Source organism: Nerophis ophidion, linkage group LG17, assembly GCF_033978795.1.
Source record: "Nerophis ophidion isolate RoL-2023_Sa linkage group LG17, RoL_Noph_v1.0, whole genome shotgun sequence".
In the NCBI taxonomy this organism is placed as follows: Eukaryota; Metazoa; Chordata; class Actinopteri; order Syngnathiformes; family Syngnathidae; genus Nerophis; species Nerophis ophidion.
This window is the reverse complement of record NC_084627.1, coordinates 20,968,266-20,981,606: the sequence shown is the minus strand read 5'-3', so window position 1 is coordinate 20,981,606 and position 13,341 is coordinate 20,968,266.

Here is a 13,341-nt window from a genome sequence, read left to right as displayed (position 1 = left end):
AACATGTTCGCTTGACTGCTCTGTGTTAAAGCTTCACAACAAACAAAGAAACACCGGCTGTGTTTCGGTGCTAAAGGCAGCTGCAATCCACCGCTTTCCACCAACAGCATTCTTCCTTATAGTCTCCATTATTAATTGAACAAATTGCAAAAGATTCATCAACACAGATGTCCAAATTACTGTGTAATTATGCGATGAAAAGAGACGACTTTTAGCCGTGTGTGGTGCTGGCCTAAATATTTCATCATTGATATATAAACTATCAGACTGCCTGGTCGGTAGTAGTGGGTTTCAGTAGGCCTTTAAAATAGTTACTACGCCTGGGATGTAATGTCCACTAGAGGGCGACATTCACACTGTCATAGATCCTTTGGATATACAGAATACATACAGTATATTTTATATTTCCACTATTAACTTGGCTAGAACCCTTGGAGTACTAATGTACATACACTATATCCCATCTTGAAGAGGCAGGCTGGGCCTCTCAAATGCAAAAAAATTGGGCTTCCAGCTGAGTTTTTCAGCCTGGTAACTTTTTTTTTAAGTCATAAAACTTTGTTTTTTGACCCTCTTTGTTGACCTCGCTCGCTACGTGTCTTTGTTTGGGCCACGAGTAAGTTATGGTTATAATCTCGGGAGCCGTACCAACATGACTCCACGTCCTTTTTGTTTTCTTGAATAACACAAGAAGACGCCGTAAAACGCGTAAAGTGGCCCCTCGGTGTCGTTCATCAGTTCAGACTTTATCTATCGGTGTACAAAAACACGACTAATAGACTTGCCGACTGAGTATTTAAGTGTGCTTTGTGCATCGGAAGCTTTAAAACCCACAGTCTGTTAACAATTCTTCACATCTTTTAAGTTAGAATGGAAATACAACAAAAATCTGTTCCAGTGTCAAACTGTTGCCATCCTTAAAGCAAACACGTTTACCAGTAAAAGAACATTTTGAACTATCATATAATTTTGGGCAAATTTTGCAGTCCGTTTGCTGTTGGTGCACAAAGGTCTTGTTTTTTTAAACAAACTATAAAACAATAAAATTGTACAAAGATCTGATTGATTAAACTTGTATAATCATAACAATCAGACTTGATTGTTATAACAACTATTTTTTTTACATAGTAATATAAACATTCACATAACCCTCAGAAAATACAACCCCATTCTATAAAATTCAAATTTTATTTAGTAGAATTTTGCCATAAGTGTTTTTTTTTTCATTTTAATATTATAGTGGTTAATTTTTTGTAATTTTACATAAATAATTCTGTATTTTTTTACAGTACTTTTGTAGAATATACAGTACAGGCCAAAAGTTTGTACACCTTCTTATTCAATGCGTTTTCTTTATTTTCATGCCTATTTACATTGTAGATTGTCACTGAAGGCATCAAAACTATGATGTGAAGTTACTGTATGTGCTTAACAAAAAAATGGTGAAATAACTGAAAACATGTTTTATATTCTAGTTTCTTCAAAACAGCCACCCTTTGCTCTGATTACTTTTCCGCACACTCTTGGCATTCTCTCAATGAGCTTCAAGAGGTAGTCACCTGACATGGTTTTCACTTCTCAGGTGTGCTTGAAACTCATCGGGAGAATGCCAAGTGTGTGCAAAGCGGTAATCAGAGCCAAGGGTGGCTATTTTTGAAGGAACTAGAATTTAAAATCTTGATTTCGGTTACTATTTTGTTAAGTATATAACTCCACTTGTGTTCATTCATAGTTTTGATGCCTTCAGTGACAATCTACAATGTAAATAGTCATGAAAATAAACAAAACACATTGAATGAGAAGGTAGGTCTAAACTTTTAGCCTATATTGCAAATGTCCATCCATCCATCCATTTCCTACCACTTGACCCTTTTGGGGTCACGGGGGTCGCTGGAGCCTCTCTCAACTGCATTCGGGCGGTAGGCTGGGTACACCCTGGACAAGTCGCCATCTCATCGCAGACTGTAAATGTCTAATATGGAGATATAAATTAGAAAATAATATGATTTTTTTTACATTTTAAATAGACTTTCTAATACTTATGATTATGAAAACCTCTTAAAATGATCTCCTTTGACTTCCTGCGCCTGCTCCTGATTGATTACAATTTTATAATCATAACAATCAGACTTGATTTTCGTGACAACACTTTTTTTTAACATAGTAATATAAATATTCACATAACCCTCAGAAAATAAAACCCCATTTTATAAAATTCTGATTTTATCTATTAGAATTTTGCCTTTTTTTTCTTGTAAAATACACCTATATTTCCGTAATTACCATAGTTCTCGTAATAATCAGACCAAAAAAATATTTTTTTTAATGCCTGACTCTAACATAGCAGAGTATGTTTGTAATAACATATCCATTTACTTACACCCGTTTAGAATTATGGGGTACTTCTTCTTTATGTATTTTTCCAACTGCATATTTCTACTTCCCTGCATTTTTTCCTGGGGGTTTTATTGTCCTGGATGTTTTACTGTGCATGCAGGGATCCACTTTTGATTTAAGAAGTGCAAACATTGTTTTTTAGGTGACATCCCATCTAATTTAGGGTTTAATTTAAAAGAATATTATAGGCCTGATGTGCATGACGTAATCCTGTAAGGATGCAACTGCGCCCTAAAACCACTAGAGGGCAGTACCTGCTCACTACAAACTACCTGCTGACCTCACTGAGAGAGCACCACTCACATACAAGGCAATCTAAACCATCCATCCATCTATTTCCTACCGTTTGTCCCTAAATACACTTGTGTTTATTAAGGACAATGTAATCTTCCATGATGAGATGACTGACAGGAAGTCAACACTACCTAAAATGTCTTTTGTCTTTACAAAAAGCAAAAGTGTTGTATTTGCAGTGTTTGCATTGTGTCGCCACCGCCATGTTGCATGCTGGGAAAATTCCAAAGTCCTGTCTCTTGGAAATCAATACATGTGGTTAAGTTTCTTTGAACACAAAATATTTCAAAGAATTATTTTGATTTTTAAATGCACAAAAGTATTTTTTTTAAGACAAATGACACGCATTATTCATTTCTTCAAGGCAGTTGTCATCATTAATAACTGGCGGGAGGAGCGATGGTATTGATTATATGACACGTCAACACTGACTTTGTGGATTATTTTAGGTTTATTTCTATTACGCGAGGTTGAGGTTATCATTAAGAACGGGTGAGAGGAGTGATGGTGGTAACTGTACGACGTGTGGGACCTTTTGATTATATTGAGTCATTGTGGTTATTTTTACCTATATTATAAAATATAGCAGTTATCAATAACTGGTGAGTGAATTATACAGCACAACTACTTTTCACGCCCATGTTTTTTGACTTTGTAGATTATTTCAAGTCGTTCAGGTTATGTCCAATAGTAATCAAATACTTATTTTACCACTTTATTTGGCAAGGTGATGGAAATTATTAATAACTGGTGGAAGGAGGGATCACATCAAACTACATTTCTACTTTTAATGTCTGTGTTTTGTGACCTGCAGCTTATTTTGAGTCATGTTTTTTTTTTACTTTTATTACAGATGTTGGTTATCATCAATAACTGGCGGGGGTACAATTATACGACACGCCTTCTTTTCAGGCTCATGTTCTTTGACTTTCTCGATTATATCAAGTCATATTGGTTGTGGTGAACAGTAACAGGGAGTAAATACTTATTTCCCCACTTTATTATGCAAGGTGAGGGATATTAATAACAGGTTATGTCCAATAGTAATCAAATACTTATTTCACCACTTAATTTGGCAAGGTGAGGGTTATTATTAATAACTGGTGGAAGGAGGGATCACATCAAACTACATTTCTACTTTTAATGTCTGTGTTTTGTGACCTGTGGCGTATTTTGAGTCATCATGTTTTTTTTTTACTTTTATTACACAAGATGTCGGTTATCATCAATAACTGGCGGGGGTACAATTATACAACACACCTTCTTTTCAGGCTGATGTTCTTTGACTTTCTCGATTATATCAAGTCGTATTGGTTGTGGTGAACAGTAACAGGGAGTAAATACTTATTTCCCCACTTTATTATGCAAGGTGAGGGATATTAATAACTAGCTGGAGGAACACGCTTAATTTTCACGCCCATGATCTTTGATTTTGTGGATTATTTCAAATTCTGGTTAGGTTGAACAGTAACATGGATCAAATACTAATTTCCTCACTTTATTATACAAAGTAAGGGTTATCAATAACTGGCAGGAGGAGCGATTAAACAACACACTTACTTTTCATACCCATGTTTTTTCACGGCCATTTTTATGGACTTTGTTGATTTTAAAATCGCTTTGGTTATGTCAAACTGTAACGGGCATGAAATGCTTATTTCTCCCACTTTATTTTGCAAGGTGATGGCTATTGATAACCAGCGGGAGGAGCGATTATATGACATGCCTACTTTTCACACTTTGTGGATTATTTCAAGTCATACAATGCAAGGTGAGGGTTATCATTAATAACTGGGCGGAGAAGCGATCACATCAAACATGTCTACTTTTAATGTCTGTGTGTTGTGACCTTGTGGCTTCTTTTAAGTCGTCATGGTCATTTCTACTTTTTCTATACAAGATGGCAGTTATTACATACACAGGTTCTCTGACTTTGTGGATTATATCAAGTCGTATCGGTAATGTCAAACACGAATGAGGATCAAATACTTATTTCCCCATGTTATTATAGGAAATGACGGTTATTAATAACTGGCGGGTGGAGAGATAATACACCACATCTACTTTTCACACCCATGGTCTTTGACTGTGTGGATTATTTTAAGTGGCTCTGGTTATGTTAAGCAGTTGTTTGTATTATGGAAGGCGAGGGTTATCATTAATAACTGGGGGGAGGAGCGATCACATCAAACAACATGTCTACTTTTAATGTCCATGTGTTGTGACCTTGTGGCTTCTTTTAAGTCATCATGGTCATTTCTACTTTTTCTATACAAGATGGCAGTCATTAATAACTGGCGGGACTGACATACCCAGGTTCTTTGACTTTGTGGATTATTTCAAGTCGTATCGGTAATGTCAAACACAAATGAGGATCAAATACTTCTTTCCCCATGTTATTGTAGGACAGGGGTCGGCAACCCGTGGCTCCGGAGCCGCATGCGGCTTTTTGGCCACTCTGATGTGGCTCAGCTGCACAATCGCCGACCCCCCCGATTGTTACGGAGGGATTCCGGTTCTCGGAGCCTCTTCCGGACATCACCCGGGGTCAACATTATTTGATTTTCACTCGAACAACAATATTGAGGGCGTGCCGTGATGGCTTTACTTTTAGCGCCCTCTACATTTTGACGCGTTTCACAAAATAAAGAAGACAATAGGAGCCGCAACCATTCTCGCGAATAACCGCTGGTGGTCACCCATATAACAGTAATAAGGGCGTGCCATGAAACCATTGCCTTTAACGCCTTTTACAACATGTACAGACATCTTGCCAGTCCAGTAACATGTTGTGTGTGGCTTCCGCAGATACACTTACACGACTGCAAGGCATACTGGGTGACACAGAGTACACTGAAGGTTGTGATATAAATAACTTTAACACTCTTACTAATATGCACCACACTGTGAACCCACACCAAACAAGAATGAAAAACACATTTCGGGAGAACATCCTCACAATAACACAACATAAACGCAACACAACAAGTACCCAGAATCCTTTGCATCCATGACTCTCCTAAATATATTATACACTCCCGCCCACCTCGGCTGAGGTGGGTTTTTGGTGCTAGCGGGGTGTATAATATAGCCTGAAAGAGTCATGGATGCATAGCATTCTGGGTAATTGTTATGTTGCGTTTATAATGTGTTACAGTGCGGATGTTCTCCAGAAATGTGTTTGTCATTCTTGTTTGGTCTGGGTTCACAGTGTAGCGCATATTAATAAGAGTGTTAAAGTTATTTATATCACAACCTTCAGTGTACTCTGTGTCACCCAGTATGCCTTGCAGTCGTGTACGTGTGTCTGCGAAAGCCACATACAACATGTTACTGGACTGGCAAGCTGTCTGTACATGTTGTAGATGGCGTCAAAGGCAATGGCTTCATGGCACGCCCTTATTACTGTTATATGGGTGAACACCAGCAGATATTCCCGAGAATGATTGTGGCTCCCTTTGTCTTCTTTAATTTGTGACACGGGTCAAAATGGCTCTTTGAGTGGTAAAGGTTGCCGACCCCTGTTATACGAAATGACGGTTATTAATAACTGGCGGGTGAAGCGATAACACAGCACATCTACTTTTCACACCCATGATCTTTGACTGTGTGGATTATTTTAAGTGGCTCTGGCTATGTTGAGCAGTTGTTTGTATTATGCAAGGCAAGGGTTATCAATAATAACTGGGGGAGGAGTGATTACATCAAACCACACCGATTGTTTTTTTTTTTTTCTGTCGTAAAAGACGCGATCATTTATATGTCAAAACATTACTGATAACTTATCTGTGTACAAAATACTTCTGTGATGGAAATTTCATGTTCTTGGTTTTAAGGCCAAACGGAGTGTGAGTGGGCCCAAGTTGCCGACTTGTGTGCAGGGGTGTCAAACTCATTTTAGCTCAGGGGAACATCTGTGCGCACGTGGGCCGGACTCTTAAAATCATGGCATTAAAACTAAAAAATAAAGACAATTTTAGATAGTTTTTTTTGTCTTTCTTTGGCCAAAAATAGAACACAGTCTGAAAATATTACAATCAAAATATAGAAAAAATATTGGCAGAGGTAAAGTTTAGATCAATGAAGGAAAGAAGAAAGTGAATGAATGTTTTTAACTGAACATTTTAACCAAAATCAAACTTTTTTATATTTCATTTATTGAACAACAAATTAACATTTATAAATCACTCAACAGTCAAGGCACTTTCAACAAGGAAAGAAAACAAAAGCAAATACAGATAGAGTATTAAATATTAATAAAATAATAAAAAATATATATTTAAAAGCTTCTTGGTTGGATTATCAAAATAAGACAGCAGATGTTCCCCAACCAGAACTTTTTGAATTTTTTAAAATATTTTAGTCATTGAACAATAAACATACATTTATAATTAACTCAACAGTCGAGGCACTTTCAACACCAAGAAAAAGAAAACAAAAGCAAATACAAATAGAGTATTAAATATGAATAAAATAATTAAAAATATATATTTAAAAGCTTCTTGGTTGGATTATCAAAATAAGACAGCGGATGTTCCCCAACTAGAACTTTTTGAAAAAATTTAAAAAATAGTTTATAAAACATCATTAGTAATATTTCCTGATTAAGATTAATTTTACAATTTTGATGACATGTTTTAAATAGGTTAAAATCCAATCTGCACTTTGTTAGAATATATAACAAATTGGACCAAGCTATATTTCTAACAAAGACAAATCATTATTTCTTCTCGATTTTCCAGAACAAAAAGAAATTCAAAAGACTTTTGAATAAGATTTAAATTTGATTTTACAGATTTTCTAGATTTGCCAGAATAATTGTTCTGAATTTTAATCATAATAATTTTGAAGAAATATTTCACAAATATTCTTTGTCGAAAAAACAGAAACTAAAATGAAGAATTAAATAGCTCTGGCCTACCGAGGATGTCGTGGTGGTTTGTGCAGCCCTTTGAGACACTAGTGATTTAGGGCTATATAAGTAAACATTGATTGATTGATTGATTGATTGAAATAAAAATGTATTTATTATTCTTTACAGGAAAAAAAAAAATGTACTTGAACATTGAACATATCGGGCCGTTTTGGACTGATAGACGAGTGCTTGCTAGACCTGCTAACTAGCACGGGACTACTTCGGCGGCTACATCCAGCGGCCTGTGAAGCAGGGGAGTCTAGTACCAGCGGGGGCCGTCTATGGAGCAGACGCCAGCGGTGTGATCGGAAACGCGGATGCCGAGCGGGGCTAAAAACAAAGCAGAAGGCTAATCCCCGCAGAACACCACTTCCCTCCATCCTGAAGACGGATTTAAATGGAAGATGCGAGACTACTGGTCTGAGTAAGGAGTCAGTTAAATTAGAAGAAGTTTTTTCTGCTTCGATTGTTTCAGAGTTGGACATGTGTTTTACCGAGGTGGCTAACTATGATGCGTGCAGTTTAACAAAGCAACAAACAAACAATCGGAAAATTCCCGTCGTGTCAATTCCTAGATATGGTCGTAATTATACTAAATGCACTGGGCATAATAAACACAACATTATTAATATTGCTACTACGGATAATTTGATCAAAAATTCCCTAAAACAGCCCACTACCTATAATATAGTTTTTTTTAAACATAAGATCATTGTCTCCCAAAACGTTGTTAGTTAATGATATCATCAGAGACAACAATCTTAACGTCATTGGTCTCAGCGAAACCTGGCTTAAACCAAACGACTTTTTTGCACTAAATGAGGCATGTCCTCCTAACTTTACACATGCGCATATTGCCCGTCCCCTTAAAAGGGGTGGTGGGGGTCACATTAATATTCAACGAAAACTTTAACTTACCATATGAATACTCCATCGGACCCACCGTGCGTAGCGCTCCAGACTATAATTGATAGCTGTGGTCTTACACAAATAATAAATGAACCCACGCATCTCAACGATAATACGATAGACCTAGTGCTTGTCAGGGGTATCACCGTTTCCAAAGTTACGATACTTCCGTATACTAAAGTATTGTCCGATCATTACCTTATCAAATTCGAGGGTCAGACGCATGTTTGTCAAACTAATAATAATAATAATAATAACTGCTATAGTAGCCACAACATTAATACGGCCACAACGACAACTCTTGCTGACCTACTGCCCTCGGTAATGGCACCACTCCCAAAGTATGTGGGCTCTATTGATAACCTCACTAACAACTTTAACGACGCCCTGCGCGAAACCATTGATAACATAGCACCGCTAAAGTTAAAAAAGGCTCCAAAAAATCGTACCCCGTGGTTTACAGAAGAAACTAGAGCTCAAAAATTATTATGTAGAAAGCTGGAACGCAAATGGCGCACGACTAAACTTGAGGTGCACCATCAAGCATGGAGTGATAGTTTAATAACTTATAAACGCATGCTTACCTTAGCTAAAGCTAAATATTACTCAAATCTCATCCACTGCAATAAAAACTATCCTAAATTTTTGTTTAGTACGGTAGCATCGCTAACCCAACAAGGGACCCCTTCCAGTAGCTCCACCCACTCAGCTGATGACTTTATGCAATTGTTTAGTAAGAAAATTGAAGTCATTAGAAAGGAGATTAAAGACAATGCGTCCCAGCTACAACTGGGTTCTATTAACACAGATACGATTGGATATACGGCGGATACTGCAAATATCCAAAATAGTTTCTCTCGTTTTGAGCAAATAACATTAGAAGAACTGTTACAACGTGTAAATGGAATAAAACAAACAACATATTTACTTGATCCTCTTCCTGGGAAACTGATCAAGGAGCTCTTTGTATTATTAGGTCCATCAGTGCTAAATATTATAAACTTATCACTTTCCTCGGGCACTGTTCCCCTAGCATTCAAAAAAGCGGTTATTCATCCTCTTCTTAAAAGACCTAACCTCGATCCTGACCTCATGGTAAACTACCGACCGGTGTCTCACCTTCCCTTTATTTCAAAAATCCTCGAAAAAATTGTTGTTGTTGCGGAGCAGTTAAATGAACACTTAGCATCTAACAATCTATGTGAAACCTTTCAATCCGGTTTCAGGGCAAATCACTCTACGGAGACAGCCCTCGCAAAAATGACTAATGATCTATTGCTAACGATGGATTCTGATGCGTCATCTATGTTGCTGCTCCTTGATCTTAGCGCTGCTTTCGATACCGTCGATCATAATATTTTATTAGAACGTATCAAAACACGAATTGGTATGTCAGACTTAGCCCTGTCTTGGTTTAGCTCTTATCTTACTGATAGGATGCAGTGCGTCTCCCATAACAATGTGACCTCGGGCTACGTTAAGGTAACGTGTGGAGTTCCCCAGGGTTCGGTCATTGGCCCTGCACTCTTCAGCATCTACATGCTGCCGCTAGGTGACATCATACGCAAATACGGTGTTAGCTTTCACTGTTATGCTGATGACACCCAACTCTACATGCCCTTAAAGCTGACCAACACGCCGGACTGTAGTCAGCTGGAGGCGTGTCTTAATGAAATTAAACAATGGATGTCCGCTAACTTTTTGCAACTCAACGCCAAAAAAACGGAAATGCTGATTATCGGGCCTGCTAGACACCGACCTCTATTTAATAATACAACTGTAACATTTGACAACCAAACAATTAAACAAGGCGACACGGTAAAGAATCTGGGTATTATCTTTGACCCAATTCTCTCCTTTGTGTCACACATTAAAAGCGTTACTAAAACGGCCTTCCTCCATCTCCGTAATATCGCTAAAATTCGCTCCCTTTTGTCCACTAAAGACGCTGAGATCATTATCCATGAGTTTGTTACGTCTCGCCTCGATTACTGTAACGTATTATTTTCGGGTTTCCCCATGTCTAGCATTAAAAGATTACAGTTGGTACAAAATGCGGCTGCTAGACTTTTGACAAGAACAAGAAAGTTTGATCACATTACTCCTGTCCTGGCTCACCTGCACTGGCTTCCTGTGCACTTAAGATGTGACTTTAAGGTTTTACTACTTACGTATAAAATATTACACGGTCTAGCTCCATCCTATCTTGCCGATTGTATTGTACCATATGTCCCGGCAAGAAATCTGCGTTCAAAGGACTCCGGCTTATTAGTGATTCCCAAAGCCCCAAAAAAGTCTGCGGGCTATAGAGCGTTTTCATTTCGGGCTCCAGTACTCTGGAATGCCCTCCCGGTAACAGTTCAAGATGCCACCTCAGTAGAAGCATTTAAGTCTCACCTTAAAACTCATTTGTATACTCTAGCCTTTAAATAGACCCCCTTTTTAGACCAGTTGATCTGCCGTTTCTTTTCTTTTTCTCCTATGTCCCACTCTCTCTTGTGGAGGGGGTCCGGTCCGATCCGGTGGCCATGTACTGCTTGCCTGTGTATCGGCTGGGGACATCTCTGCGCTGCTGATCCGCCTCTGCTTGGGATGTTTTCCTGCTGGCTCCGCTGTGAACGGGACTCTCGCTGCTGTGTTGGATCCGCTTTGGACTGGACTCTCGCGACTGTGTTGGATCCATTATGGATTGAACTTTCACAGTATCATGTTAGACCCGCTCGACATCCATTGCTTTTCTCCTATCCAAGGTTCTCATAGTCATCATTGTCACCGACGTCCCACTGGGTGTGAGTTTTCCTTGCCCTTATGTGGGCCTACCGAGGATGTCGTAGTGGTTTGTGCAGCCCTGTGAGACACTAGTGATTTAGGGCTATATAAGTAAACATTGATTGATTGATTGATTGATTGATTTAAATTGTCAGGAAAGAAGAGGAAGGAATTTAAAAGGTAAAAAGGTGTATGTTTAAAAATCCTAAAATAATTTTTAGGGTTGTATTTATTCTCTAAAATTGTCTTTCTGAAAGTTATAAGAAGCAAAGTAAAAAAAACTATGGAATTTATTTAAACAAGTGAAGACTAACTTTGTAAAATATTTTCTTGGATTTTCAAATTCTATTTCAGTTTTGTCTCTCTTAGAATTAAACATTTTGATTAAAGCGAGACCAGTTTGCTAGTAAATAAATAAAATTAAAAAATTAGAGGCAGCTCACTGGTAGGTGCTGCTATTTGAGCTATTTTTAGAACAGGCCAGCGGGCGACTCATCTGGTCCTTACGGGCTACCTGGTGCCTGCGGGCACCACTTTGGTGACCCCTGAGATAGAGTATTAAATATTAATACATAATAATAGTAACAAAAAATATAATAAAAATCTTCCTGGTTGGATTTTCAAAATGAGACAGTGGATGTTCCCAAACTCAAACCTTTTTATTTGTCCATATTTTATTTATTGAACAACAAACTAACAATTATAAATCACTCAACAGTCAAGGCACTTTCAACAACAAGGAAAGAAAACAAAAGCAAACACAGATAGAGATTTAAATGTTATTAAAATAATAAAAAACATATTAAAAAGCTTCTTGGTTGGATTTTCAAAATAAGACAGCGGATATTCCCCTAATCGAACTTTTAGAATTTGTTATATTTTATTTATTGAACAATAAACATACATTTATGAATCACCCAACAGTCAAGGCACTTTCAACTACAAGGAAAGAAAACAAAAGCAAATGGGACCCCATTTTTATGACTTGATGGGTTCCCGGGCCCCATTGTGAAAATTCCTAGCGCCAATACTGATGGAGTATTGGTTCGTGCAAAACAGCAGCAGGCGGCTGTGGCCTGCGGGCTGGTTTTAATACTAATCAAATATCATCCCGGGGGCCATAGATCATTTATTCAAGGGCCCTTGGCTTTGACACATAAGGTAAAGGGCAAGGAAAGGTGAAGTTGCAGACAGACAATTCTTCAGATCACCGCACAGACCGAAAACTCTAACACGGCAGAAGTGTCACAAAAGTCCCATTCGTGCTTCACACAAATGTGATAATAGACACACACATTTTTCTACACGCGCACAACTCTTGGTACGCGCACACAGATTGTATTACACACAAATGTGATTACGCACACACAGCTCTTTCAGAAACACAGCAAAAAGTCAGGCGTAAAAGACAACCAATCAAGGCTTCCTGCTTCACACAAATCCACAAATTCACACTTTATCATGAATTGATTAACGTGGACCCTGACTTCAACAAGTTGAAAAACTTATTGGGGTTTTACCATTTAGTGGTCAATTGTACGGAATATGTACTGTACTGTGCAATCTACTAATAAAAGTCTCAACCAATTAAATCAATCAAAACATTTTGTTTTACACACACACACACACACGCACACACACATCAAAATACTGACCGACAGATTATTTATTTTATCCACAGATAAATTATAATACGGCGAAACAACTTAAAACAGGCACATGTGACTATGATCACACACACACACACACATTGAGATACAGACACACATTACAACATACTAGTGTTGTCCTGATACCAATATTTTGATACTTTTCTATACAAAGGGGACTACAAAGAAATTGCATTATTTTGGCTTAATTTTAACAAAAATGTTTACGATGCATTAAACATATGTTTCTTATTGCAAGTTTGTCCTTAAATAAAATAGTGAAGATACGAGACAACTTGTCTTTTAGTAGTAAGTAAACAAACAAAGGCTCCTAATTTAGTTGCTGACATACGCAGTAACATATTGTGTCATTTTCCATTCTATCATTTTGGCAAAATTATTAAGGAC